Below are 26,593 nucleotides of genomic sequence, written 5' to 3'. Positions count from 1 at the left end.
GAGCTCCCAAGGACTAAACCACCAACCAAAGAGTACACGTGGAGGGACCCATGGCTCCAGCCACATATAGCAAAGGAAGACACTGTGTGGCATCAATGAGAGGAGAGGCCCTTACTTCTGTGAAGGCTCAATACCCCAGTGTAGGGAATGCGATGGTGGTGAGGTGGGAGTGGGTGGATAGGAGAGGGAGCACCCTCATGAAAACAGGGAGAGGGGGAGGGGAGAAGGGAGAACAGGGAAAGGGGATAACATTTGAAATGTGTAAATACTTAAAATATCTAATAAAAAAAGGAATGAAATAAGGATGAGACAGGTGACTGAAAGATGAGTGTAGTAACTGTAGATCTTTAGACTAGAGACCTAATTCATTAAGATTCAAGTAACTGTTCTGATTTGTGAGGTTTTTACAACTGTTTTTAAAAAATAAAGATCAATTTATTGTAAAATAGACATAATGTTGTAAATTTGCAACGCCTGTAGTAAACAATGAAAAGAAGTAATTCTCCCTTCATTATTAAGTACTTTCAAAGTGAAATGTCCCATCAAAAGAAAAACTGTAATCAAGAAAAATGGTTTAATGGTTAAGAGCACTTGCTGCTTGAATTGGTTACATTCCTGCTGTGATCAAACGCCATGAGCAATGCAATTTAAGGAATAGAGTTTATTAAGGTTCCTCAGTGATAATCATCCATCATGGTGAGAAGGATGGCAACAGGCAGCAGGAAAGACAGCTAGAGCATCGAGCTGAGACCCAAAATCTTGTTCAAGCGTGAAGCAGAAAGAGTGCACTGGGAACACTTTGTTTCTTCAAACTCTCACAGCTCACTCCAGTGACATACTTCTTTCTGTGAGGCTACACCTCCTAAAAGCTCCTAAACAAGTCCACTAACCAATGTTCAAATACTCAGTACTATGGCGGGACATCTCATTGAAACCACCACATTGCTACTGCAGCGGACGCCTGAGTTCAGTTCCCACCACCCATTTGAGGTAGTTCACAACCGCCTGTAACTACAGCTCCTGGAGTTCCAACACGACAATTGGAATAAAATAGTCATTACAGGAAATGGCGCTGGGAAAATTCTCGTCATAAAAATACTAAAATTACACAATTAGCTAAAACCCTGTATGAAGGTTAATTCGAAATGAAAAAAGGCATAAATATATACTAAAAACCATACAGTTCTTAGACTGACACATACAAGAATAAGACTGAGACACTGGATTTAGCAATCATTTCTTGGATGTATCACCAAAAGTATGGGCTAACAGAAAAAAGTAGATAAGATGGCGTTCATTAAGGTAAAAACAATTGTACATCAAAGGACTGCATCAGCATAGTAAAAAGAAAAAATTATTAGTAAATCACAAACCTGATAGGAGAACTCCAACCTAACAACAAAAGTGGTCAAAATATTTTAACAAATATGTCCCTAAAGAAGATTTACAAGTGAGTTTTAAGCATATAAATGTATTTAAATATGACAAACCTTATGAAGGAAATGCAAATAAAAAACACAAGGTGGTATCACTTCAAGCCATTGAGACTGGTTTCTCCTCTATTAAAATGGTTACCAAAAGTCAAAAAGCAAGTATCAGCATGAGTATGAAAAAAATTGGAACTTTCTGTGTTCTCTCTGTGTTGTTATGCTCCCATCTCAAAGTAAGCATTATAACATTATATGGTTTTGTAATTCCACATTTTAATATATACACAAACGGATTAAAAACAAAGTCAGACTGCTTACACAAGAAGGCCCTGAACTACTGGGGATAGTATAACATCTGGGGCCCAGTCAAGGATAAGCTGGGACATTTTATAGCCTTGATTGCCAGGAGAACTAAATCATCCAAAACTGGAATCATGACACTCTGAAAGAGGTTGGTGACTATATATTGAATTTCTTCTCTAGATTAAGGGTCACGCTTAAAACAAGTGCATGAAGTGCAAGTTTGTACAAACCAAAGATTTCTCCCACATCTAGGACAGATTTTCTCTGGTGAGTCTAATAGTTTTTGTGTTCACTGATGGCTTACCTTGTGCATGTGGAATCTGGCTACCCTCTCTTATTAGCGAGATACTGGAAATTGTTTTTTTCCTTTCATTGCCTCTCTCATTCTTATGCTGTTCATATTTCTGGCCACTTTATTAGCTCCCAGAGCTTTACTTCACTTTCTCCCCACAGCATTTCTTTTTTGATGTGCCAACCCCTCTTACTCACAGAAGACACTCAAAAAGCACAGGAATTACGCCTGTTTTATTCTGTCCCACTACTTTAATTCACTGTTCTGATGCATGCTTCAGTATGTGTGGGCCTTGAAGATATGACACGAAGTTTAAAAGTTGGCCAGATCATTAATACCAGCACCTAGAAGGCAGATCTTTGAGTTAAAGGCGAGCTTGGTCTACATATCAATTTCTGGGACAGCCATGGCTATAGAAACCCTGCCTCAAAATAAAATATAAATAAGTCCAAAATACACTACAGTTCTTATTTTACTCATTTGAAGTAACATGAATAGTCACATTTATAATGACAGAAGATAAAGCTGTGGTTGTTGGGTCTTGAAGGAGGAGAGAGTGAAGGATGATTGTTTAGTACTCTGTTTCATTTCACAGCAACAGTGAAAATTTCCTACAAACAGACAAAAGTTTTTTGACAACAATGTGTCCTTAATAACATTAAGTGCTAAACTTAAAAGGTGAAAATGGTAAGTTTTATGTTACTTATATTATCCCAATTTTAAATATAATGTGCAGATAAATATATGGAGACTTCCCAATACACCCAAATTCGAGGTAACTACAAATACCCATCGCTTGGCTAATGCAAAGCCAAACTCATTAAAGTAACTATTCTAGTGAGTCAAAAATTATGGCAGACTCTAGATCACTAAACAACTATAAAGATAACTTAGAACATATTAAAGATATTCCAATGAATGAAGCCATAGAGCACTGAGACAAATTAATAGTTTTAATTATCCCTTAAAATGTTATACATTGTATTTTGAGAATGTCTGCTATTGTCTCCCTCCAAGTCCCTCTAGTTCTCCTATCTCATCTCCCTGCTAACATTTTGTCCATTATTATTTTTCTTCTTGAAGCTCCTGAGTCAAATTGCTGCTGCCTTCATAGGCATATGTGTGCGGCTAATCACTGAGAAATAGACAACCTAGTGGTATGAATGTCCCTATATGAAAGTGGCCCTCCCTCCCTCCCTAACCAACCATTCACTACCAATAGCTCCTCCATTAAAGGTGGGAAGGATCTCAGGAGTTCCTCTCTAATTCATGTTAGAATGTTGACAGGCTTGATCTTGTCAAAGCCTTGTGCTTGTGACTACAGCTTCTATGAGTTCATGAGGGCTATATCCACTTCATGTTCAGAAGTCAGAGTTTCACCACTCTCCTCATCTGCCAGCTCCTACATGTTCTCATTCTTCTGTGATGTTCCCTGAGCCTTGGAGTGATGAAGTTAACATAAACGATTCATCCATAGCTAAGCACTTGTGGCAATTTTATTTGACCCTTAGACAAATAGTTTCTACATTAACCATAACATTTTGCAAAGGCAGGCTTCTCTAATCAAAATTGAGAACACCACAAGTATTTATAGGGTCATTTGACATCAAGAGAACTTAATATAACTATACCAGTAACTTTGCCCCAGTGCTTCTGGTCTCTTCAATCAAGAGCTTTGGATCAGGTTTATGGTGCATGAAATCCCTCCTGTAGAACAGGCCATGTATCCAATTAGAAAGTAGTTGGTTATTGTCAGAACTACCATGCCAGTATTATACCAGCAGGAGCACCTTTCCAGGCAGGTCAGTGTTGAGGAATATGTTATCAGTGTTGTAGAATGCTGGGTAAGACTAGATGGCTTTTGCCATCCAGAATCCTGCATAGCATCTTCTGACACTATGTAAGCTAGCCAAGAGGGAGAGTTTCCTGGTCAGTCAAGGTTTATTTCTCTGTGTCATGTATCTAAAATGAATAGTATCTTCAGCAATTAGTTCATACTATCTAGTAGCTCAATGACAATATCAACTGCGTGTGTGTGTGTGTGTGTATGTTTACAAACTGGTGGGTTCTGTAAGGTTTCTTCATTTTGGGTAACCTACCCTTACCCCCTGATATCCCCTATCTTCCTACTCTCATCCCCAATTATACTTTTAATTCAGAGCCTTCCCCCCTGCTTTTTCATGTCACCTGTGTATTAATTATATATATTTACTTGGACTGCATGACTGTAGGTTTCACTATATTTTTTTCATACACCCTTTATTTTGGTTATGCCTTCCCCAACTCCCTCATTTACCTATCCTCTATCCCTTTCCAAGTATAAATATTTCCGGTCCCAGCATTGTCTCTTTCTATTTTTATTTTGCCTATATTTACCATCCTTGATCCCTTAAATCATCTGTTCCAATGTCCAATTATCTAACTTTAACATGCATTACAAATTAAACCTATAAAATGAAAGCATCATTGCTAAGATTTACGTACAAGAGAGACAGTGTGGTTATTTTTCTTTTTAAGGTTAAACGATCTCCAGTATATTTTTTTTCCACTTTTATCTCTAAGAGCTAAAGTCAACCTGTAAGCATCATCTGCCCAAGAACCAGATAATGTCCTAGAATGCTGGGAGTTGTAGGTCTTGGAAAATAGCAAAGCCACATGGTGACTTTTGTGGGGTTTGTCCTTAAAAAGTCCCTACAACATGTGACTTTGTGCTCACCTTCACCACTTAGGCAGAGATTTTGCCTGGCTTTCGTTTGAGCAGATCTTATCATACTGTTACAACCACTGTGAATTCTTGTTTGTCCTCCCAGAGAAGCAATAGGGAAGCTAGGAATGTTAAACATGCAGGGTTGTCTTCTTGAATACCTAGTTTTCCACCAAGAATGCTGGGAATGGGAGTTGATAATAGCCTCGGTGAACCAAGACTCACACAAGCAGGACTGGAGATGGTTAACAATCTAGATGACCTCTGTGCTATCTGTATGACCTGGAACACCTCTAACCTCCCACAACCAGAACTGTAGGTGGCTATACAAGCAAGATTGTCTCTTTAACATCCTGTTTCCCCACTCAAAAGGTTGGGAATGGAAGTTGATAATAGCCTAGGTTATCCTTGCACTATCTGTATGACCAGGGGCACTTCCGGACTCTCCCAAGCAGGACTGGAAAAGATAATAATCTAGGTGACCTCTGTGGTATCTGTATGAATGAGACTCCACCAGAACTGCCCTATCCCCGGGCTCTTTTTTTTTTTTTTTTTTTGTTATTAACTTTTGTTATTAACTTGAGTATTTCTTATTTACATTTCAATTGTTATTCCCTTTCCTGGTTTCCGAGCCAACATCCCCCCTAGCCCCTCTCCCTCCCCTTCTATATTGGTGTTCCCTCCCCATCCTCCCCCCATTACCGCCCTCCCCCCAACAATCACGTTCACTGGGGGTTCAGTCTTGGCAGGACCAAGGGCTTCCCCTTCCACTGGTGCTCTTACTAGGATATTCATTGCTACCTATGAGGTCAGAGTCCAGGGTCAGTCCATGTATAGTCTTTGGGTAGTGGCTTAGACCCTGGAAGCTCTGGTTGCTTGGCATTGTTGTTCATATGGGGTCTTCAAGCTTTTCCAGTTCTTTCTCTGATTCCTTCAACGGGGGACCTATTCTCAGTTCAGTGGTTTGCTGCTGGCATTCGCCTCTGTATTTGCTGTATTCTGGCTGTGTCTCTCGGGAGAGATCTACATCTGGATCCTGTCAGCCCACACTTCTTTGCTTCATCCATCTTATCTAGTTTGGTGGCTGTATATGTATGGGCCACATGTGGGGCAGGCTCTGAATGGGTGTTCCTTCTGCCTCTGTTCTAAACTTTGCCTCCCTATTCCCTGGCAAGGGTATTCTTGTTCCTCTTTTAAAGAAGGAGTGAAACATTTGCATTTTGATCATCCTTCTTGAGTTTCATGTGTTCTGTGCATCTAGTATCCCCGGGCTCTTAAGATAACACGGGTAACCTATCTCTAGAACTTACCTTCATGGACGAAGTGACAGGTACTCTGGGAAGAATTTGGATGCAATTATGCCTCCTTGTGTACAAGAGATTCTGTTACACCAAGAAACTTTCCCCCAAATTGTATTGTACATAAATATCCCTAAAATAAACTGCCCAATATCAGGCTTTAAACGTTTGAGCCAACACTGGGGACTGAAATGTGTTGGACAGGATTTCCTCCTTGATTCATGAGGATTGTTAGTTACTCTGATGGCTATGGCATTTGCAGAGACTCCCCACATGTTATGCTCAGCTGTGTTATTGTGTCCTAAAACACTGTTTCCTTGTAGTCATCTATGACTTCTGATCCTCACAGTCTTTCAGCCCAGTTCTACGATGATCCCTGATCCTTAAGAGAAGTTGTGATAGGGATGAACTATTTAAGACCAATTACTCACAATAACGTATTCTCTGCACGTTGACCAGATGTAATATATCTGCGTTAGTCATAATCTCAGTATTTGTTTTTGTTCAGGATTGTTTTGACTATCCTTGCTCCTCTGTGTTTCCATATAAATTTTAAGATTAATTTTTCTATACCTGTAAAAACTGGTCCAGGAATGTTTATGGATATTGCATTGAATTTGTAGATTTTTATATGAATGCCCATTTTTATGATATTGATTCCTTTGATCCATGAAAATTTACGATCTTTCTAGTTCCTAGTGTCTTTCCAAATGTTTCAGTATCTTAAAGGTTTCATTGTAGATGCGTCTCATTTACTTGGCTAGATTTATTTCTAAATATTTTATTACAAGGGAAGATATTATGAATGGGATTGTTTCCTAGATTTAGTTTTTCAGTCTGTTTGTCATTGGTATTTAAAAAGGCTGTGTCACACCCGCGGATCCCGGCCCGCAGCAGCTCTCTGCTCCCAGACCCGGTGAGAGAGAGACCCAACCGCCTGGTCAGGTGGGCGCTCCTGAGGCTGCAGAGCGGAAGAGACCACCAACACTGCTCACCCCTGCCCACATCCCTGGCCCAAGAGGAAACTGTATAAGGCCTCTGGGCTCCCGTGGGGGAGGGCCCAGGAGCGGCAGGACCCCTTCCGAAGACACCGCCGGACCCTGAAGGAAACAGACCGGATAAACAGTTCTCTGCACCCAAATCCCGTGGGAGGGAGAGCTAAACCTTCAGAGAGGCAGACAGGCCTGGGAAACCAGAAGAGACTGCTCCCTGCACACACATCTCCGACGCCAGAGGAAAAAGCCAAAGACCATCTGGAACCCTGGTGCACTGAAGCTCCCTGAAGGGGCGGCACAGGTCTTCCTGGTTGCTGCCGCTGCAGAGAGCCCCTGGACAGCACCCCACGAGCAAACCTGAGCCTCGGGACCACAGGTAAGACCAAATTTTCTGCTGCAAGAAAGCTGCCTGGTGAACTCAAGACACAGGCCCACAGGAACAGCTGAAGACCTGTAGAGAGGAAAAACTACACGCCCGAAAGCAGAACACTCTGTCCCCATAACTGACTGAAAGAGAGGAAAACAGGTCTACAGCACTCCTGACACACAGGATTATAGGACAGTCTAGCCACTGTCAGAAATAGCAGAACAAAGTAACACTAGAGATAATCTGATGGCGAGAGGCAAGCGCAGGAACCCAAGCAACAGAAACCAAGACTACATGCCATCATCGGAGCCCAATTCTCCCACCAAAACAAACATGGAATATCCAAACACACCAGAAAAGCAAGATCTAGTTTCAAAATCATATTTGATCATGATGCTGGAGGACTTCAGGAAAGACCTGAACACACTTAGGGAAGCACAGGAAAACATTAATAAACAAGTAAAAGCGTACAGAGAGGAATCGCAAAAATCCCTGAAAGAATTCCAGGAAAACACAATCAAACAGTTGAAGGAATTAAAAATGGAAATAGAAGCAATCAAGAAAGAACACATGGAAACAACCCTGGATATAGAAAACCAAAAGAAGAGACAAGGAGCTGTAGATACAAGCTTCACCAACAGAATACAAGAGATGGAAGAGAGAATCTCAGGAGCAGAAGATTCCATAGAAATCATTGACTCAACTGTCAAAGATAATGTAAAGCGGAAAAAGCTACTGGTCCAAAACATACAGGAAATCCAGGACTCAATGAGAAGATCAAACCTAAGGATAATAGGTATAGAAGAGAGTGAAGACTCCCAGCTCAAAGGACCAGTAAATATCTTCAACAAAATCATAGAAGAAAACTTCGCTAACCTAAAAAAAGAGATACCCATAGACATACAGGAAGCCTACAGAACTCCAAATAGATTGGACCAGAAAAGAAACACCTCCTGTCACATAATTGTCAAAACACCAAACGCACAAAATAAAGAAAGAATATTAAAAGCAGTAAGGGAAAAAGGTCAAGTAACATATAAAGGGAGACCTATCAGAATCACACCAGACTTCTCGCCAGAAACTATGAAGGCCAGAAGATCCTGGACTGATGTTATACAGACCCTAAGAGAACACAAATGCCAGCCCAGATTACTGTATCCAGCAAAACTCTCAATTAACATTGATGGAGAAACCAAGATATTCCCTGACAAAACCAAATTTACACAATATCTTTCTACAAATCCAGCACTACAAAGGATAATAAATGGTAAAGCCCAACATAAGGAGGCAAGCTATACCCTACAAGAAGCAAGAAACTAATCGTCTTGGCAACAAAACAAAGAGAATGAAAGCACACAAACATAACCTCACATCAAATATGAATATTAAGGTAAACAATAATCAGTATTCCTTAATATCTCTCAATATTAATGGCCTCAACTCCCCAATAAAAAGACATAGATTAACAAACTGGATACGCAACGAGGACCCTGCATTCTGCTGCCTACAGGAAACACACCTCAGAGACAAAGACAGACACTACCTCAGAGTGAAAGGCTGGAAAACAACTTTCCAAGCAAATGGTCAGAAGAAGCAAGCTGGAGTAGCCATTCTAATATCAAATAAAATCAATTTCCAACTAAAAGTCATCAAAAAAGATAAGGAAGGACACTTCATATTCATCAAAGGAAAAATCAACCAAGATGAACTCTCAATCCTAAATATCTATGCCCCAAATACAAGGGCACCTACATATGTAAAAGAAACCTTACTAAAGCTCAAAACACACATTGCACCTCACACAATAATAGTGGGAGATTTCAACACCCCACTCTCATCAATGGACAGATCATGGAAACAGAAATTAAACAGTGATGTAGACAGACTAAGAGAAGTCATGAGCCAAATGGACTTAACGGATATTTATAGAACATTCTATCCTAAAGCAAAAGGATATACCTTCTTCTCAGCTCCTCATGGTACTTTCTCCAAAATTGACCATATAATTGGTCAAAAAACGGGCCTCAACAGGTACAGAAAGATAGAAATAATCCCATGCGTGCTATCGGACCACCACGGCCTAAAACTGGTCTTCAATAACAATAAGGGAAGAATGCCCACATATACGTGGAAATTGAACAATGCTCTACTCAATGATAACCTGGTCAAGGAAGAAATAAAGAAAGAAATTAAAAACTTTTTAGAATTTAATGAAAATGAAGATACAACATACTCAAACTTATGGGACACAATGAAAGCTGTGCTAAGAGGAAAACTCATAGCGCTGAGTGCCTGCAGAAAGAAACAGGAAAGAGCATATGTCAGCAGCTTGACAGCACACCTAAAAGCTCTAGAACAAAAAGAAGCAAATACACCCAGGAGGAGTAGAAAGCAGGAAATAATCAAACTCAGAGCTGAAATCAACCAAGTAGAAACAAAAAGGACCATAGAAAGAATCAACAGAACCAAAAGTTGGTTCTTTGAGAAAATCAACAAGATAGATAAACCCTTAGCCAGACTAACGAGAGGACACAGAGAGTGTGTCCAAATTAACAAAATCAGAAATGAAAAGGGAGACATAACTACAGATTCGGAGGAAATTCAAAAAATCATCAGATCTTACTATAAAAACCTATATTCAACAAAATTTGAAAATCTTCAGGAAATGGACAATTTCCTAGACAGATACCAGGTATCGAAGTTAAATCAGGAACAGATAAACCAGTTAAACAACCCCATAACTCCTAAGGAAATAGAAGCAGTCATTAAAGGTCTCCCAACCAAAAAGAGCCCAGGTCCAGATGGGTTTAGTGCAGAATTCTACCAAACCTTCATAGAAGACCTCATACCAATATTATCCAAACTATTCCACAAAATTGAAACAGATGGAGCACTACAAAATTCCTTCTATGAAGCCACAATTACTCTTATACCTAAACCACACAAAGACCCAACAAAGAAAGAGAACTTCAGACCAATTTCCCTTATGAATATCGACGCAAAAATACTCAATAAAATTCTGGCAAACCGAATCCAAGAGCACATCAAAACAATCATCCACCATGATCAAGTAGGCTTCAACCCAGGCATGCAGGGATGGTTTAATATACGGAAAACCATCAAGGTGATCCATTATATAAACAAACTGAAAGAACAAAACCACATGATCATTTCATTAGATGCTGAGAAAGCATTTGACAAAATTCAACACCCCTTCATGATAAAAGTCCTGGAAAGAATAGGAATTCAAGGCCCATACCTAAACATAGTAAAAGCCATATACAGCAAACCAGTTGCTAACATTAAACTAAATGGAGAGAAACTTGAAGCAATCCCACTAAAATCAGGGACTAGACAAGGCTGCCCACTCTCTCCCTACTTATTCAATATAGTTCTTGAAGTTCTAGCCAGAGCAATCAGACAACAAAAGGAGATCAAAGGGATACAGATCAGAAAAGAAGAGGTCAAAATATCACTATTTGCAGATGACATGATAGTATATTTAAGTGATCCCAAAAGTTCCACCAGAGAACTACTAAAGCTGATAAACAACTTCAGCAAAGTGGCTGGGTATAAAATTAACTCAAATAAATCAGTTGCCTTCCTCTATACAAAAGAGAAACAAGCCGAGAAAGAAATTAGGGAAACGACACCCTTCATAATAGACCCAAATAATATAAAGTACCTCGGTGTGACTTTAACCAAGCAAGTAAAAGATCTGTACAATAAGAACTTCAAGACACTGAGGAAAGAAATTGAAGAAGACCTCAGAAGATGGAAAGATCTCCCATGCTCATGGATTGGCAGGATTAATATGGTAAAAATGGCCATCTTACCAAAAGCAATCTACAGATTCAATGCAATCCCCATCAAAATACCAATCCAATTCTTCAAAGAGTTAGACAGAACAATTTGCAAATTCATCTGGAATAACAAAAAACCCAGGATAGCTAAAGCTATCCTCAACAATAAAAGGACTTCAGGGGGAATCACTATCCCTGAACTCAAGCAGTATTACAGAGCAATAGTGATAAAAACTGCATGGTATTGGTACAGAGACAGACAGATAGACCAATGGAATAGAATTGAAGACCCAGAAATGAACCCACACACCTATGGTCACTTGATTTTTGACAAAGGAGCCAAAACCATCCAATGGAAAAAAGATAGTATTTTCAGCAAATGGTGCTGGTTCAACTGGAGGGCAACATGTAGAAGAATGCAGATCGATCCATCCTTATCACCCTGTACAAAGCTTAAGTCCAAGTGGATCAAGGACCTCCACATCAAACCAGACACACTCAAACTAATAGAAGAAAAACTAGGGAAGCATCTGGAACACATGGGCACTGGAAAAAATTTCCTGAACAAAACACCAATGGCTTATGCTCTAAGATCAAGAATCGACAAATGGGATCTCATAAAACTGCAAAGCTTCTGTAAGGCAAAGGACACTGTGGTTAGGACAAAACGGCAACCAACAGATTGGGAAAAGATCTTTACCAATCCTACAACAGATAGAGGCCTTATTTCCAAAATATACAAAGAACTCAAGAAGTTAGACCGCAGGGAAACAAATAACCCTATTAAAAAATGGGGTTCAGAGCTAAACAAAGAATTCACAGCTGAGGAATGCCGAATGGCTGAGAAACACCTAAAGAAATGTTCAACATCTTTAGTCATAAGGGAAATGCAAATCAAAACAACCCTGAGATTTCACCTCACACCAGTGCGATTGGCTAAGATCAAAAACTCAGGTGACAGCAGATGCTGGCGAGGATGTGGAGAAAGAGGAACACTCCTCCATTGTTGGTGGGATTGCAGACTGGTAAAACCATTCTGGAAATCAGTCTGGAGGTTCCTCAGAAAATTGGACATTGAACTGCCTGATGATCCAGCTATACCTCTCTTGGGCATATACCCAAAAGATGCCTCAACATATAAAAGAGACACGTGCTCCACTATGTTCATCGCAGCCTTATTTATAATAGGCAGAAGCTGGAAAGAACCCAGATGCCCTTCAACAGAGGAATGGATACAGAAAATGTGGTACATCTACACAATGGAATATTACTCAGCTATCAAAAACAACGAGTTTATGAAATTCGTAGGCAAATGGTTGGAACTGGAAAATATCATCCTGAGTGAGCTAACCCAATCACAGAAAGACATACATGGTATGCACTCATTGATAAGTGGCTATTAGCCCAAATGCTTGAATTACCCTAGATCCCTAGAACAAACGAAACTCAAGACGGATGATCAAAATGTGAATGCTTCACTCCTTCTTTAAATGAGGAAAAAGAATACCCTTGGCAGGGAAGGGAGAGGCAAAGATTAAAACAGAGACTGAAGGAACACCCGTTCAGAGCCTGCCCCACATGTGGCCCATACATATACAGCCACCCAATTAGACAAGATGGATGAAGCAAAGAAGTGCAGACCGACAGGAGCCGGATGTAGATCGCTCCTGAGAGACACAGCCAGAATACAGCAAATATAGAGGCGAATGCCAGCAGCAAACCACTGAACTGAGAATAGGTCCCCTATTGAAGGAATCAGAGAAAGAACTGGAAGAGCTTGAAGGGGCTCGAGACCCCGTATGTACAACAATGCCAAGCAACCAGAGCTTCCAGGGACTAAGCCACTACCTAAAGACTATACATGGACTGACCCTGGACTCTGACCCCATAGGTAGCAATGAATATCCTAGTAAGAGCACCAGTGGAAGGGGAAGCCCTGGGTCCTGCTAAGACTGAACCCACAGTGAACTAGTCTATGGGGGGAGGGCGGCAATGGGGGGAGGGTTGGGAGGGGAACACCCATAAGGAAGGGGAGGGGGGAGGGGGATGTTTGCCCGGAAACCGGGAAAGGGAATAACACTCGAAATGTATATAAGAAATACTCAAGTTAATAAAAAAAAATAATAAAAAGGCTGTGTGTGTGTGTGTGTGTGTGTGTGTGTGTGTGTATGTGTGTGTTAATCTTGTGTTCTGCTACTTTGCTGAATGTATTTATCAGTACTGCGAGGTTTTGGTGGAGTCTTTAGGGTCTCTTATGAATAGAATCATGTAATTTGCAAACAGGAATGCTTTGATTTCTTTTCCTTTTATTTGACTTCTATCCTTTTTATTTATATCTCTTTATGATTTCTCTAATAAGACTTCAAGCACTATATTGAACAGGAGTGAAAAGAGCAGATACCCTTGTCTTACTCTTGAACGTAGAGGGAATGAAATAATGTAATTTTAAGTATTATAGAACAAGCTATGGATTCAAATTCCAACAGTTGTATGATACCAAGTATTGTGCCTTGATCTAGAAATTGATATTATAATAATTCTTATCACTGTAATTTACTCCAGAACCAACCATCCTATAGAAAAAGAAAGATGTAGGATCCTTGGTAGCTATAATAAGAAAAGCCAATCTTGACTTCACATGGACAAACACAGCAAAAGTCTCATTTATGTGAGCTGAACACAATTCATTGCTCCTATAATATTCCTAAAAGCTCAAGTAAAATTTGTAGACTCAGCCCTGGCCTAGAACTCACTGTATAGAACAAGATAGCCTTGAACTCACAGAGATCTGCCTTACTTTGCCTCCTGAGTCCTGGGATTAAAGGTGTGTGCTAGCACACCCAGGAAAAATGAATGCCATGAAGGTAAGTTTAAGAAAAAGCAAAGACCAACTATAACTTAATGTTAAAACAAACATGGTTCATGTGTTTCTCCTTTATTTTCTTACTATTTGTCAGGCAGTATGGTAAATGCTAAACTGCAAGCTTTAAAATTATTGATTAAAATATCTGAGTACAGTGTACAAGACTGAAAGTTTAAATACAGTGTGCAGAGTGTCACAGTAGTGGTGAATTCTGGCTACTAGGAAAGCATAGAGGATGATTTAAGAAGACAAATCAAAAAAGGAAGGAGGATACAGCTACCAGCAGAGGGAGCAAGCAGCAAGTGCAAAAGGTTCAGCCTGGAAATGCAAGCTACACTGGGAAACTTCTGAGGAAAGTAATTTTAGAATGAAACCAAAAGTGTGAAAATTATTTCATCCAAGTACAACACTTGGGAATTGACCTTGAAGAGAAACTACTATTGAGTTTTGAGCAGGGAAATGGCAAGACCACTTGTTTAATTTTAAAAGAAATGCGGAGCAGATGAATGAAACTGAAAGAAAGAAGGCAGGTAAATTGTATTAGAAAATTCCTGTAAAACCATGGAAAGTGATTGTTGCTCAATTGGATAAGGCTTACACAGAGGAGGCTGAGAGAGAAGAGGAGTGGGGAAATGGAAGAACTAGTGAGCAAGAATTAGAAAAGACTGGCTGTTGAATACAAGGAGGATGCAGAAGGCTAAAATGACTTGATGTTCAGATGATGAGATGTGGAACCAAATGATACACAAAAAAGTGAAAAAAAGCTTTGCATGGTTTGAGAACAATGGTAAATTGAATCTTGAGCAGGATTAGAACTCTAAGATACAGAGATGAAGAATGAAACAAAATGGAAATAGAGATTTTGAATAATCCACATATTGGAAGGCATTTAGAATAAGAGCTTTCTTAGAACGAAAGGGTATTCTTGTTTTTAAATCTAAACCAATTAGTGTTTTCACAAAATAGGGCTGTAGGGCAGAAAACACAATATATATGGATTATCCTAGAGTTAAAATATTAGGATGATTTATGAAAAAGGCAAAAATGACATAAAATTTATAGTTACAAAGAAGTGGACTGGAGAGATGTCTCTGCAGTTAAGAGCACTGGTTGCTCTTCCAGAGGTCCTGAGTTCAATTCCCAGCAACTACATGGTGGCTCACAACCATCTGTAATGGGATCTGATGCTCTCTTCTGGTGTGTCTGAAAACAGGTACAGTGTACTCATATAAATAAAATAAATAAATAAAAAGTTACAAAGAAGTAACTTTTGGCTAAATAAAAATTTAGAATGCCTTACATTATATGTGTATAAAATGTCATAATGAAAGTCATTATTATGTATAATTAGTATATACTCATAAAAACTTAATAAAAATGTTTCTTTACGGAGTAAGGAATGGCACAGTGGTTAGGAACACTTGCTGATTTTGCAGAAGACCCAGTTTTGATTCCCAGCACACACATGGTGACTCACAACTGTCTGTAACTCCAGTTTGAGAGGATCCAATGCCCACAACTGTCCTCCATGGGTTCATGCCCATATGCAGTGTGCATATATATATATATATATATATATATATATATATATATATATCAACCCCAACACAAACACCTAAACTAAACTAAACCAAACATTAAAACACCTTCATTCAGAGCAGTGTCCTTGATACAGTATGTAGTAAGTTTACCAAGGTTTCCCCAGCCCCTGGCATGTCTGTGGGCCTTGCCCAGTTCTACTAGGTAGGAGCAGGTCTAATGTCTATAAGGCAGAAGGGCAGCTGTAGCTGTGGTCCTCAGGTTCTTGGCCCAAGTGAAGAAAGAAGAGTGAGAAAGGGGGACTCCTAAGGAGGGGAAGTCTCAATTAACAAATAGGGGACAGATTTAAACAGAATTTTCAAAAGGAAGAAGGGAAATTCAAATGGCTGAGAAGCACTAAAAGAAATGTTCACTACCTTTAGTCACCAGAGAAATGCAAACCAAAACTACTTGAGATTTCAACTTATGTCCATCAGAATGGTCAAGACAAATGACAATGCAGGCTGATGAGGATGTGAGGTAAGGAGCACATTCATCTACTGCTGGTGAGAGTGCAAACATGCATAGCCACTATGGAAATCAGTGTGGCAGTTCCTTGGGAAGCTGGGAATAGTTCTCCTTCAACATCTAGCTATATCACTCTTGGGCATATATCCAAAGGACTCTGCTCCAATGATTTGGCCAGTAATTAAATTATTGGCCAAAGAGTCCCCAAACAACCTAGGGTATTGTCAAGGCTCTTGGTTATTCTCCACAAATAGATGGCACAATCCCACTGCCAAAGACCATACCTCTATAACTCATTGGACACAGTGAAGTTGTGGTGCTCAGCCCTACTGATCACTGTTCATGGCATTGGACTGTACTCTGCATACTACCACAGAAGAAAGGTAAACACCAACCCAGCCACAAACACTGCTTTCTACAGCAATGACCTGCAAGATATGCTGGTGCAATAGTGGCACAAAAATATGGTAGTAATCAACCACTATCTGATTGGAATGGAGACCCATTCCATGAGAAAAAAACAAAACATCTCGGATACTTCCTGGGTGGCCAAGAACTTGAGCGTAAATACACCATGGACCAAGGGCAAAGCCAAATATTACTCTTCTGCTATGGGAACATAGCAACAAAATAGCAATAAAATAAAGATATTCTGCTCTATTCATAGATCAGCGTCTTCCTCAAAAAAGCTTCTTCCTGCAGTGTATGGGAACTAATACCGAGACTCACAAATGGACAATGTGTGAGAAAATTTGGAAGACTCAGTCCTAAATGGGTTTTCTCTATGAAATTCCTCCCCCTCAGTGTTTGGGGAACTCTGCTGAAAAGAAGGAGGAAAGATTTTAAAAGCTAGTGAGGAAGGAAGACACCAAGGAAACAAGGTCTTCCAGACACAGCAGGATTGTGCACATAGGAACTCACAGAGACTGAGGCAGCATGCACAGGGGCTGTATGAGGCTGAACCAGATGGGGTGCCAGTATTGATAATTGTAGTAGACACAATACCACATCCATAACCCAAAATCTATCTCAAATTAACAACAGCTTGCAAAGGAAAAATTCATTTTCTCCAACAGAGTACCACTGGTTACACAAATCACACTTACTTCAAGTCAGTGTGGGCTGCCCCATGCCCAGCAGTAGATGTCCTATACAATATGAGCTCACTGGTAATTTTTAAAGTCTTTGTCTCACAATATTTTTTCTGTTTTTTTATCCCTTACTAATCTTTGATTCTGTATTATGGTTTCTGATTTTGTTTTTGTGAGTTTTCTGTGAGTACAAATGTGTGTGTCCCAGCATCCGCATGTGTTTCTTATGCTTTTTTCTATGGCACCATTTTTGTTGTTTATTTTGTCCTATTCTCATTTGTTATTATTTTATCCTATTTTATTATTATTAATTTTTAGATGCCTGTTTGTATTCTAATGAGAGACATAGAAATAAAGGCTGTGAATTTGGGTGGGTGGGGAAGTAGAGAGATAGAAGGAGTTTGGAGAAGGGAAATTATAATCAGAGTATATTGAATGAAAATGTCTATATTCAATAAAAATAAAAACACAACTACAATCAAACTGAAGTCAACATACTGTGAGGATGTTTATTTCAATAGATCAACAGATAAAGAAAATTAAAACATATACACAGAAAAATGTTGCAACTATAAAAACATGAAATGACATTTAAAAGAAAATGAATCAAACTAGAAATCATTGTTACACAAAATAATCCAGAAAGACAAATACTGTACAATTTCTCTCATACAGAGTCTAGATTAAAGGATGTGTGTGTGTGTGTGTGTGTGTGTGTGTGTGTGTGTGTGTGTGATGAGAGGACAGAGAGGGAGAGAGAGAGAGAGAGAGAGAGAGAGAGAGAGAGAGAGAGAGAGAGATTTCAGTAGAAAGTAGACGATGACAGCAGCAGAGGAAGAGATCTAAAAGGTAAAGAATAGGAGAAAGAGGAATGAATGGAAACAACGTACATATGTCTACTGTGAAAGGGATCACCAAGACTATGGAAGAGGATAATCGAAGAGCAATGGAGTAAAGAGTTGAGTAGGAACAAAGCATGATGTGAAAGTACATGCTTGGATGAATACCAAACTTTACATGTTAACTTAAAATGAATAGAAATAGGAAAAGAAGGCATCAACATATGCAACTGGTAAGATAACTCACTTAATAATAAAAAAAACTGGAACTGGTAGATTCACTCATGAGCCCCATTAAACATTACAAACAACAAAGTCAACTTTCTCAATCTGTTCCAGGTTTTGGAAAGAAATAAATTATTCCAACATCATTTCCATGGCCAGCATTATCTCAATACCAAACTCAGTCAATGCTACATGTAATCATGATTATACAGTAATCTCCCTAATGCACACACACACACACACACACACACACACACACACACACACACACATGCAAGAAACTTTTCATCAAGTGCTAGTAAACTGAACTCAGCACCGGATTAAGAGGATCATACACCATCATCAAATAAGAATTGACACTTAACATGCAAGGAGAGTATACCATACCCAATCGACAAATGTGGTTAATATTGACTGTGAGCTTGACAGGGTATAGGATCATCTAAGAGACAAGGCCCTGTGCATGACTGTGAGCAACTGTTTCGATTATGTTCATTGAGGTGAGAAGGCCGACCTGAAAGTGAGTGGCACCATTCCCTGGCCCTGGTTCCTACAGGGCAAAGCATAAAGGAGCTGAATGTGCGCAACCGAGACCTCTTCTGTTTCCTGCCTGTGAACAGTGTGATTAGCTGTCTCATGCTAATGCTTCATGACATCCTTCCCATGGTGGACTATAACCTCAAAGTGGGAGTCAAATCAAGCTTTTCCTTAAGTGTCTTTGTCACAGCATTCTGTCACAGCAATAGGGAAAGTAACTTACACAGTGACGCTCCACAGTAACATTATTGGACAGAAAACTACGACCATCTCTGCAGTGACCACTTAACAAAAGTCAGTATCATCGTGATAGAAATTCTCAATGAACAAGAATAAAATTGAAATGCTTAGACATAAAACTGTAATACGAAAAGGCTACACTGAATATCATTTTTAACGGTGAAACACAAAATTAGCCTACTCAATAACAGAGTGGAAGTGCTCCATGTGAAATATATAGGGAAGAGGCCTAGCCAGACAAATTAGGCTATAAAAATATTCAGCAGCGGTTCAACTGGGGGTCAATATGTAGAAGAATGCAGATCGATCCATGCTTATCACCCTGTACAAAGCTTAAGTCCAAGTGGATCAAGGACCTCCACATCAAACCAGACACACTCAAACTAATAGAAGAAAAACTAGGGAAGCATCTGGAACACATGGGCACTGGAAAAAATTTCCTGAACAAAACACCAATGGCTTATGCTCTAAGATCAAGAATCGACAAATGGGATCTCATAAAACTGCAAAGCTTCTGTAAGGCAAAGGACACTGTGGTTAGGACAAAACGGCAACCAACAGATTGGGAAAAGATCTTTACCAATCCTACAACAGATAGAGGCCTTATATCCAAAATATACAAAGAACTCAAGAAGTTAGACCGCAGGGAAACAAATAACCCTATTAAGAAATGGGGTTCAGAGCTAAACAAAGAATTCACAGCTGAGGAATGCCGAATGGCTGAGAAACACCTAAAGAAATGTTCAACATCTTTAGTCATAAGGGAAATGCAAATCAAAACAACCCTGAGATTTCACCTCACACCAGTGAGAATGGCTAAGATCAAAAACTCAGGTGACAGCAGATGCTGGCGAGGATGTGGAGAAAGAGGAACACTCCTCCATTGTTGGTGGGATTGCAGACTGGTACAACCATTCTGGAAATCAGTCTGGAGGTTCCTCAGAAAATTGGACATTGAACTGCCTGAGGATCCAGCTATACCTCTCTTGGGCATATACCCACAAGATGCCCCAACATATAAAAAAGACACGTGCTCCACTATGTTCATCGCAGCCTTATTTATAATAGCCAGAAGCTGGAAAGAACCCAGATGCCCTTCAACAGAGGAATGGATACAGAAAATGTGGTACATCTACACAATGGAATATTACTCACCTATGAAAAACAATGACTTTATGAAATTCGTAGGCAAATGGTTGGAACTGGAAAATATCATCCTGAGTGAGCTAACCCAATCACAGAAAGACATACATGGAATGCACTCATTGATAAGTGGCTATTAGCCCAAATGCTTGAATTACCCTAGATGCCTAGAACAAATGAAACTCAAGACGGATGATCAAAATGTGAATGCTTCACTCCTTCTTTAAAAGGGGAACAAGGATACCCTTGGCAGGGAAGAGAGAGGCAAAGATTAAAACAGAGACTGAAGGAACACCCATTCAGAGCCCGCCCCACATGTGGCCCATACATATACAGCCACCCAATTAGACAAGATGGATGAAGCAAAGAAGTGCAGACCGACAGGAGCCGGATGTAGATCGCTCCTGAGAGACACAGCCAGAATACAGAAAATACAGAGGCGAATGCCAGCAGCAAACCACTGAACTGAGAATAGAACCCCCGTTGAAGGAATCAGAGAAAGAACTGGAAGAGCTTGAAGGGGCTCGAGACCCCGTATGTACAACAATGCCAAGCAACCAGAGCTTCCAGGGACTAAGCCACTACCTAAAGACTATACATGGACTGACCCTGGACTCTGACCTCATAGGTAGCAATGAATATCCTAGTAAGAGCACCAGTGGAAGGGGAAGCCCTGGGTCCTGCTAAGACTGAACCCCCAGTGAACTAGACTGTTGGTGGGAGGGTAGCAATGGGGGGAGGGTTGGGAGGGGAATACCCATAAGGAAGGGGAGGGGAAAAGGGGATGTTTGCCCGGAAACTGGGAAAGGGAATAACACTCGAAATGTATATAAGAAATACTCAAGTTAATAAAAAAAATATTCAGCAGCCAAATTCAAAGGGATGAGGAAAATCTATTTGTTAGTAGATGACATCATCTTATTTGTAGAAAATTGTAATGATTCTATAGCTATATAGCTAAAACAAAATGGCTGGCCTCTCTTGGAGGCCTGCTGTTTTCTGAAAAGGGAACAGACAGGGAGTGGATCTGAAGAGGCAGGTAGCTGGTAGGAGTAGAGAGAGGGGCAACTGTGGTTAGGATGTATTGTATGAAAGAAAATACCTATTTTCGATTAAAAAAAAAGAAAACCAGTAAAGTCACTTAGCAAAAAATTATTTGTTTCTAATGTGACAACAACCAATATGACAATATGAAACTATTGTGACTTAACTTGAGCAGGGAAGAGAAATGTGTATATACTGAAAGCCATCAAAACTTTGCTAATGAAACTAAACATAAATAAGTAGAATGATATATGATGCCCATGGATTTGAGGACAAAACACACAAAGTTCTCAAAAAGCAATCTACGAACTTTACACTCTCTGTTCTACTAAAATCCCTAAGAATTTATTCAGATATATGAAAATGTTTATCCAGAATCACAAAAGGCCTGAAATATACAAAATAACTAGAAGAATGCTGAGACACTGAAACACCGCACTTCCTGACTTCAAAACATATAATAGGGATGTCCAGGAAAAATGGCAGACCAAACTTCAAAGCCCACCCCCCCTAGTGTCACATTTCCTCCAATAAAACTACACACACTCCAACAAGGCCATGCCTCCTAATAGTGCTACTCTCTATGTGCCTAAGGGGGCCATTTTTATTCAGACCACCACAGATGATGGATGATATCTATCTATCTATCTATCTATCTATCTATCTATCTATCTATCTATTGATCAATCAATTGATAGAGAGAAAGAGAGTGAGATAGCACAGACATCATAGATACACAGATATATAATACATACATATATACATACATACTTACATAGCTGATAGGTAGGTAAAAAAGAGGAGATGATAGACAGAGATAGAATTTTAAAAATTAAAAATAGAAAATGACTTAGACATTTTGTAAAAAAGACATAATGTGGTCAGCAAACGAAAAGTTTTTTCTTCAATTGCTCTATGTATTTATTATCTAGAGTTAATTCAGTAAGAGAGGTCAGAAAGCTTACAGGCAACACAATTTTACAAGATGAATTAGAGGGGAAAAGAAGGGCTGATATTCATCAACTGTATCTTAGGGTCTTTAGTGGACATATTCCTGGGAGAGGTGGGCCTCTAATTCCTGGTGGAGGAAGGTCTCATTCCTGGAAGGAGCATGCCTACAGGTGTCTCTCAAGCAAGGGGAAGGCCAGTTGGTATACCAATGGATGGTCTCACACCAGGTAAAGGAGCCATAACTCCTGGAGGTGGGGTTGTTCTGCCTACAAATGGAGATGGAATTTCCCATCCTGATGCTGAGTACAATGCTGGTGGTGGCAGCAACAGCAGCAGCTACTACAGTGCATCTTCCCAGTGGACTCATGATCTGCTGGGATGGGCCTCCAACTCCTCCAACAGAGCCTGCTAATCCAGCAGGAGCTTGGGGAATAAGTACACTGGCTGGTACTCCCCTGCTAGATGCTCTCCCCACCCCAGGGTCACCTGCAGCACCAGCAAGTGGCACATGAATAATAACAGTATCTTTAGAAGGTGGACCCTCCACAGTCATGGACACCAAGTTCTCACACAGCAAGATTAGACCCAAGACCTGTCTTTTTGTCTCCATGCTCTGGCTATTTTTGCATTCTTTGGTTTAATCTTCCTGAACACATCACAATCACTGGGGATCAAACTCATATGTTTGTCAAAGGGTGCCAATGAAGATTCTTCTGTCTTGCAGGATCCATCTCCTTTTAAAGTCAATGGCCTGCAGCATCTTGTTCCTCTTACCCACAGTCATGATTGCTGTCCCACCATAGTCATTCTCAACAGTACAATTCCAACATCCTCAATACTTGGGGGAGGGTTATAAATAAAGGTATGAATATAGAAGGGGAGAGGGAGGGGTTAGGGGAATGTTGGCCCGGAAATACTCAAGTTAATAAAGATAAAATAAATAAATAAATAAACAAACAAACAAATAAATAAAGGTATGATGCAGGCTCTTAGACACAATGTAAGCTTGACCAAAGTTTCACAAACAGTGGATGGGTCTTTCTTTGGCTTCCACCACCTTGACTTTCCGGTACTGCTTTAACCTCTTGGTGTGTCAGCTAAGAACACCTGTCTCAGTTCTGCCTGGAAATCCTCCACAGGAACTTGCTGCTGCTGAGAACATTATGGAGGTACAAGTAACATTCCTGGTTCCTTAGTAAGACATTTGACCTGGACTTCTACCTCTGGCAGGTGCTGTTTGTTCACTAGCTCTTCTCCAGTGTAAGCAATCCCATGCTTGCCCCATTGAGTTGCAAATTACTCCTCAGAACCAAGCAACAGAGATCGCCAGCATCCTCTCCTTTCTGCCCATAAGAAAAGATTTTTTTTATCATCACAAATTAGTAGGAAAATTAAAACAAAAAAGAGATATTGCCTCGCCTCTGTTCAAATGACTGTAAGGAAGGAGTAGAAAAGAACTTCCAACCAAAACCTGGACGTCCTCTAATTACCAGAAGATACTGCTACAGCTGCATTTATGTATGTTGCATGATCATGAGTGAGGTTTCTGTTTGTCAATCCCTAAACGTCAAAATGAGAGCTGTCCTTAACTCAAATGTCAGCTTTTGAAAAATGTAATCAAAACACAATTACACAATTCTTTCTCCCTCTACTTCCTCCTACCCATCCTGCACCTGTTCCCATGGTCACATGTACAGCCTCCTCTCCTTTAACCACTGTTATTACATATACACCCGCTAAGTCTGTTCAGTGTTGTTACATATTTCTAGGACTGACCACTTGGTATTGGAGAAACTAATCAGGGGCCTTATCCTGGAGAAAACAAACTCTCCCTCTCTCAATAGTAATTAATTGAGTGTAGCTCTTCATCTAGGGGCGAGGTTCTACTAACCTTTATTAAAATTGATTCACTGCTGCACACAAAGTACTTTCTTTTTTTAAAAATTTTTAAGCTTTTATTAAGCTAAGGCAAATAACATAATGTATTATTTAATTGACAAAAAGAATGGACTGGGTGTTCACAATTCATGCTTTACAATTACAGAATGGTAAGAGTTACGCTCAGCTTGCATTTAAGAGAAAACTTAGTTTTTCAATTAGACAAAAATGGTGAAGTTTAGATTGTTGTCTTGATGTATGTGAATGCAGGTACAAGATAAGGCAAGACCTGTGATTGGACAGTTTAAAAGTAAAGGAGGCACAGAGTTTTAAAGGCAGGAGATAGAGAGGAGAAAGACAAAGAAGAACAAAGATGGAGGAGAAGACTGAAGACCATTGAAGAGCCACAGGTAGTTATGAATTTTTCATGAGGATGGATTTTTATACAACAATCTGCCTTACCTAGGTGGTCAGTATACATTAATATTAATTGGTTTAGATCTATTGTGTTGTCATTTTGTGAGGTTAGGATTTATTGATATAAATCTGATTGCTAAATTACAAGCTTATTGAATTTTGACTCTATAGGATTCCTGGGAGTTGTGATTATAACTATAGGGGGTGGATGGTGGGAATGTGAGCAGAGTCCACAGCAAGAAAGTAGCAAGAGGACAGCTACTGCAAGGCTCAGAGAGTAGCCAGCAGCAGCAGAGTGGGATGGAGATTGTGAACTTAGTGTTTGAGATGCTTTGCTGAATGAGATGAAAATACCCGTCATATGCCATGCGGCCTACCCAAGCTGGCATTCGTCTGGTTTGGTAGATTCTTTCTTTCTTTAATATTTACCACTACAGACGCCTTCAAATTGCTATCTGGAATTTGTCTAAATTAATCAAATCGATCCTTTTGTGACATGTTTCTTTGGGCATGATCAATCAGGAAATAGAAGGTATGGATCGTATCATCTATACTGGCTGATTTTGTGTCAAACGTAACACAAGCTGGAGTTATCACACAGAAAGAACCCTGCCTTGAGGAAATGCCTCGAGGAGATCTCACTGTAAGGCATTTTCTCAATTAGTGATCAAGTGGGGATGCCATAGCTGGCCTAATAATCTTGAGTTCTATAAGAAAACAAGTTGAAAAAGCCAGGGGAAGTAAAGCCAGTAAACAGCATTTCTCATGGCTTCTACATGCACTCTTGCCTCCAAGTTCCTACTCTGTGTGAGTTCATATTCTGATTTCCGTTGGTGATGAATGCAAGTTGGAAGTGTAAGCTGAATAAACTCTTTTCTCCCTGATTTGATTCTTGGGCATGATGTTTTGTGAAGGAATAGAAACCCTGTCTAAGACACCATATGAGCATAAAGTGGATAGTGATCACACAAGGACAGCATTAATAAATGGCAGTTGTAATACATATATTGATAATTGTGACAAAGAAGGGTTTCATTCAAAATTACATATTCTTCTATAAAAACTCAAACACTTCCACAACAATAACTTTCACAGACATTATATCTAGCAAATCCCAATATTGTACCATAATAAAATATATAGATCATTTTGCAACATGCTTGTATAAAAATAATTATTAATATTATTTTGGTTTAATCTTACATTTTAAGATATTATTCACTTAATAAGCTTGAAAATGAATCCTATAACAGTATTCTTCAATGATATCAGATTAATGCTGGGTGAAAGATTTTTTTCATATATTATTGTGGATATAATGACTTTATATGCATACAATGGTCATTTCTGAATAAAATGTTTCCAAATATGACTAAATATTGGGCTACCGTGTGGATATTCTCTTCTAATGAGTTAGGTTTCAACACATTTTACATTATTATAACTATATTTCTCATTTAATATAGCATGTTTCTATATAAATACTCATAAAATTAATTACCTATCAAGTTAGTCTGGTACATGGATCTATTTTTTCAATATCTTACTTAAAGTTCTAGTCAGAGGAATTTAAAAAGCAAATGTAGATCAAGTAGATACAAATTGGAAAGTTAAAATCAAAGTATTTTACATGATATGATAGTACACATAGGCAACACAAAAAATTCCACCAGAGAACGCTACAGCTTACAAACAACATCTGCAAAATGGCAGGATATATAATTAACTCAAAAAAGCAATAACCTTCCTTTATACAAATGATAAACTTGTTGAGAAAGACATTAGGGAAACAATACTCTTCAAAATAGCTACTAATCCTAGAAAATATCTTGGTGTAAATATTACCAAGCAAGTGAAAGATCTTTGTGAGAAGACCATAGAGTTTCTGAATATAGAAATCAAACACAATGTACTTTCTAACAGATAGTGTCCCATGAAGTATTTGAATAGCACTGCTAACCTAAGAAACTTAGATTGGGAACAAATTTAATGGACTGACTAATGCTTTCAAACGACAAGCTGCACTGCCATTTAAATTACAATTATCTGCAGGCCTAATATTGAAGGATCCTATTTCTTAGCAAAGGTTACACCCACTTTTGTCTAGTGCATGCAACCTGTTCTAAA

The 26,593-nt window shown here is 39.4% G+C and overlaps 2 pseudogenes; both read right to left on the bottom strand.

Annotated features, from left to right (window-relative positions):
* Nucleotides 1-22,133: 22,133 nt before the first annotated feature.
* Nucleotides 22,134-22,955, bottom strand: Snrpn-ps1 (small nuclear ribonucleoprotein polypeptide N, pseudogene 1; annotated as a pseudogene).
* A 293-nt stretch (nucleotides 22,956-23,248) lies between these two features.
* On the bottom strand, nucleotides 23,249-23,456 carry LOC134484069 (SNRPN upstream reading frame protein-like; annotated as a pseudogene).
* Between the last annotated feature and the right edge of the window lie 3,137 nt (nucleotides 23,457-26,593).

Source organism: Rattus norvegicus, chromosome X (genome assembly GCF_036323735.1).
Source record: "Rattus norvegicus strain BN/NHsdMcwi chromosome X, GRCr8, whole genome shotgun sequence".
NCBI classification, from domain to species: domain Eukaryota; kingdom Metazoa; phylum Chordata; class Mammalia; order Rodentia; family Muridae; genus Rattus; species Rattus norvegicus.
This window is presented reverse-complemented; position numbering and strand designations above follow the sequence as displayed.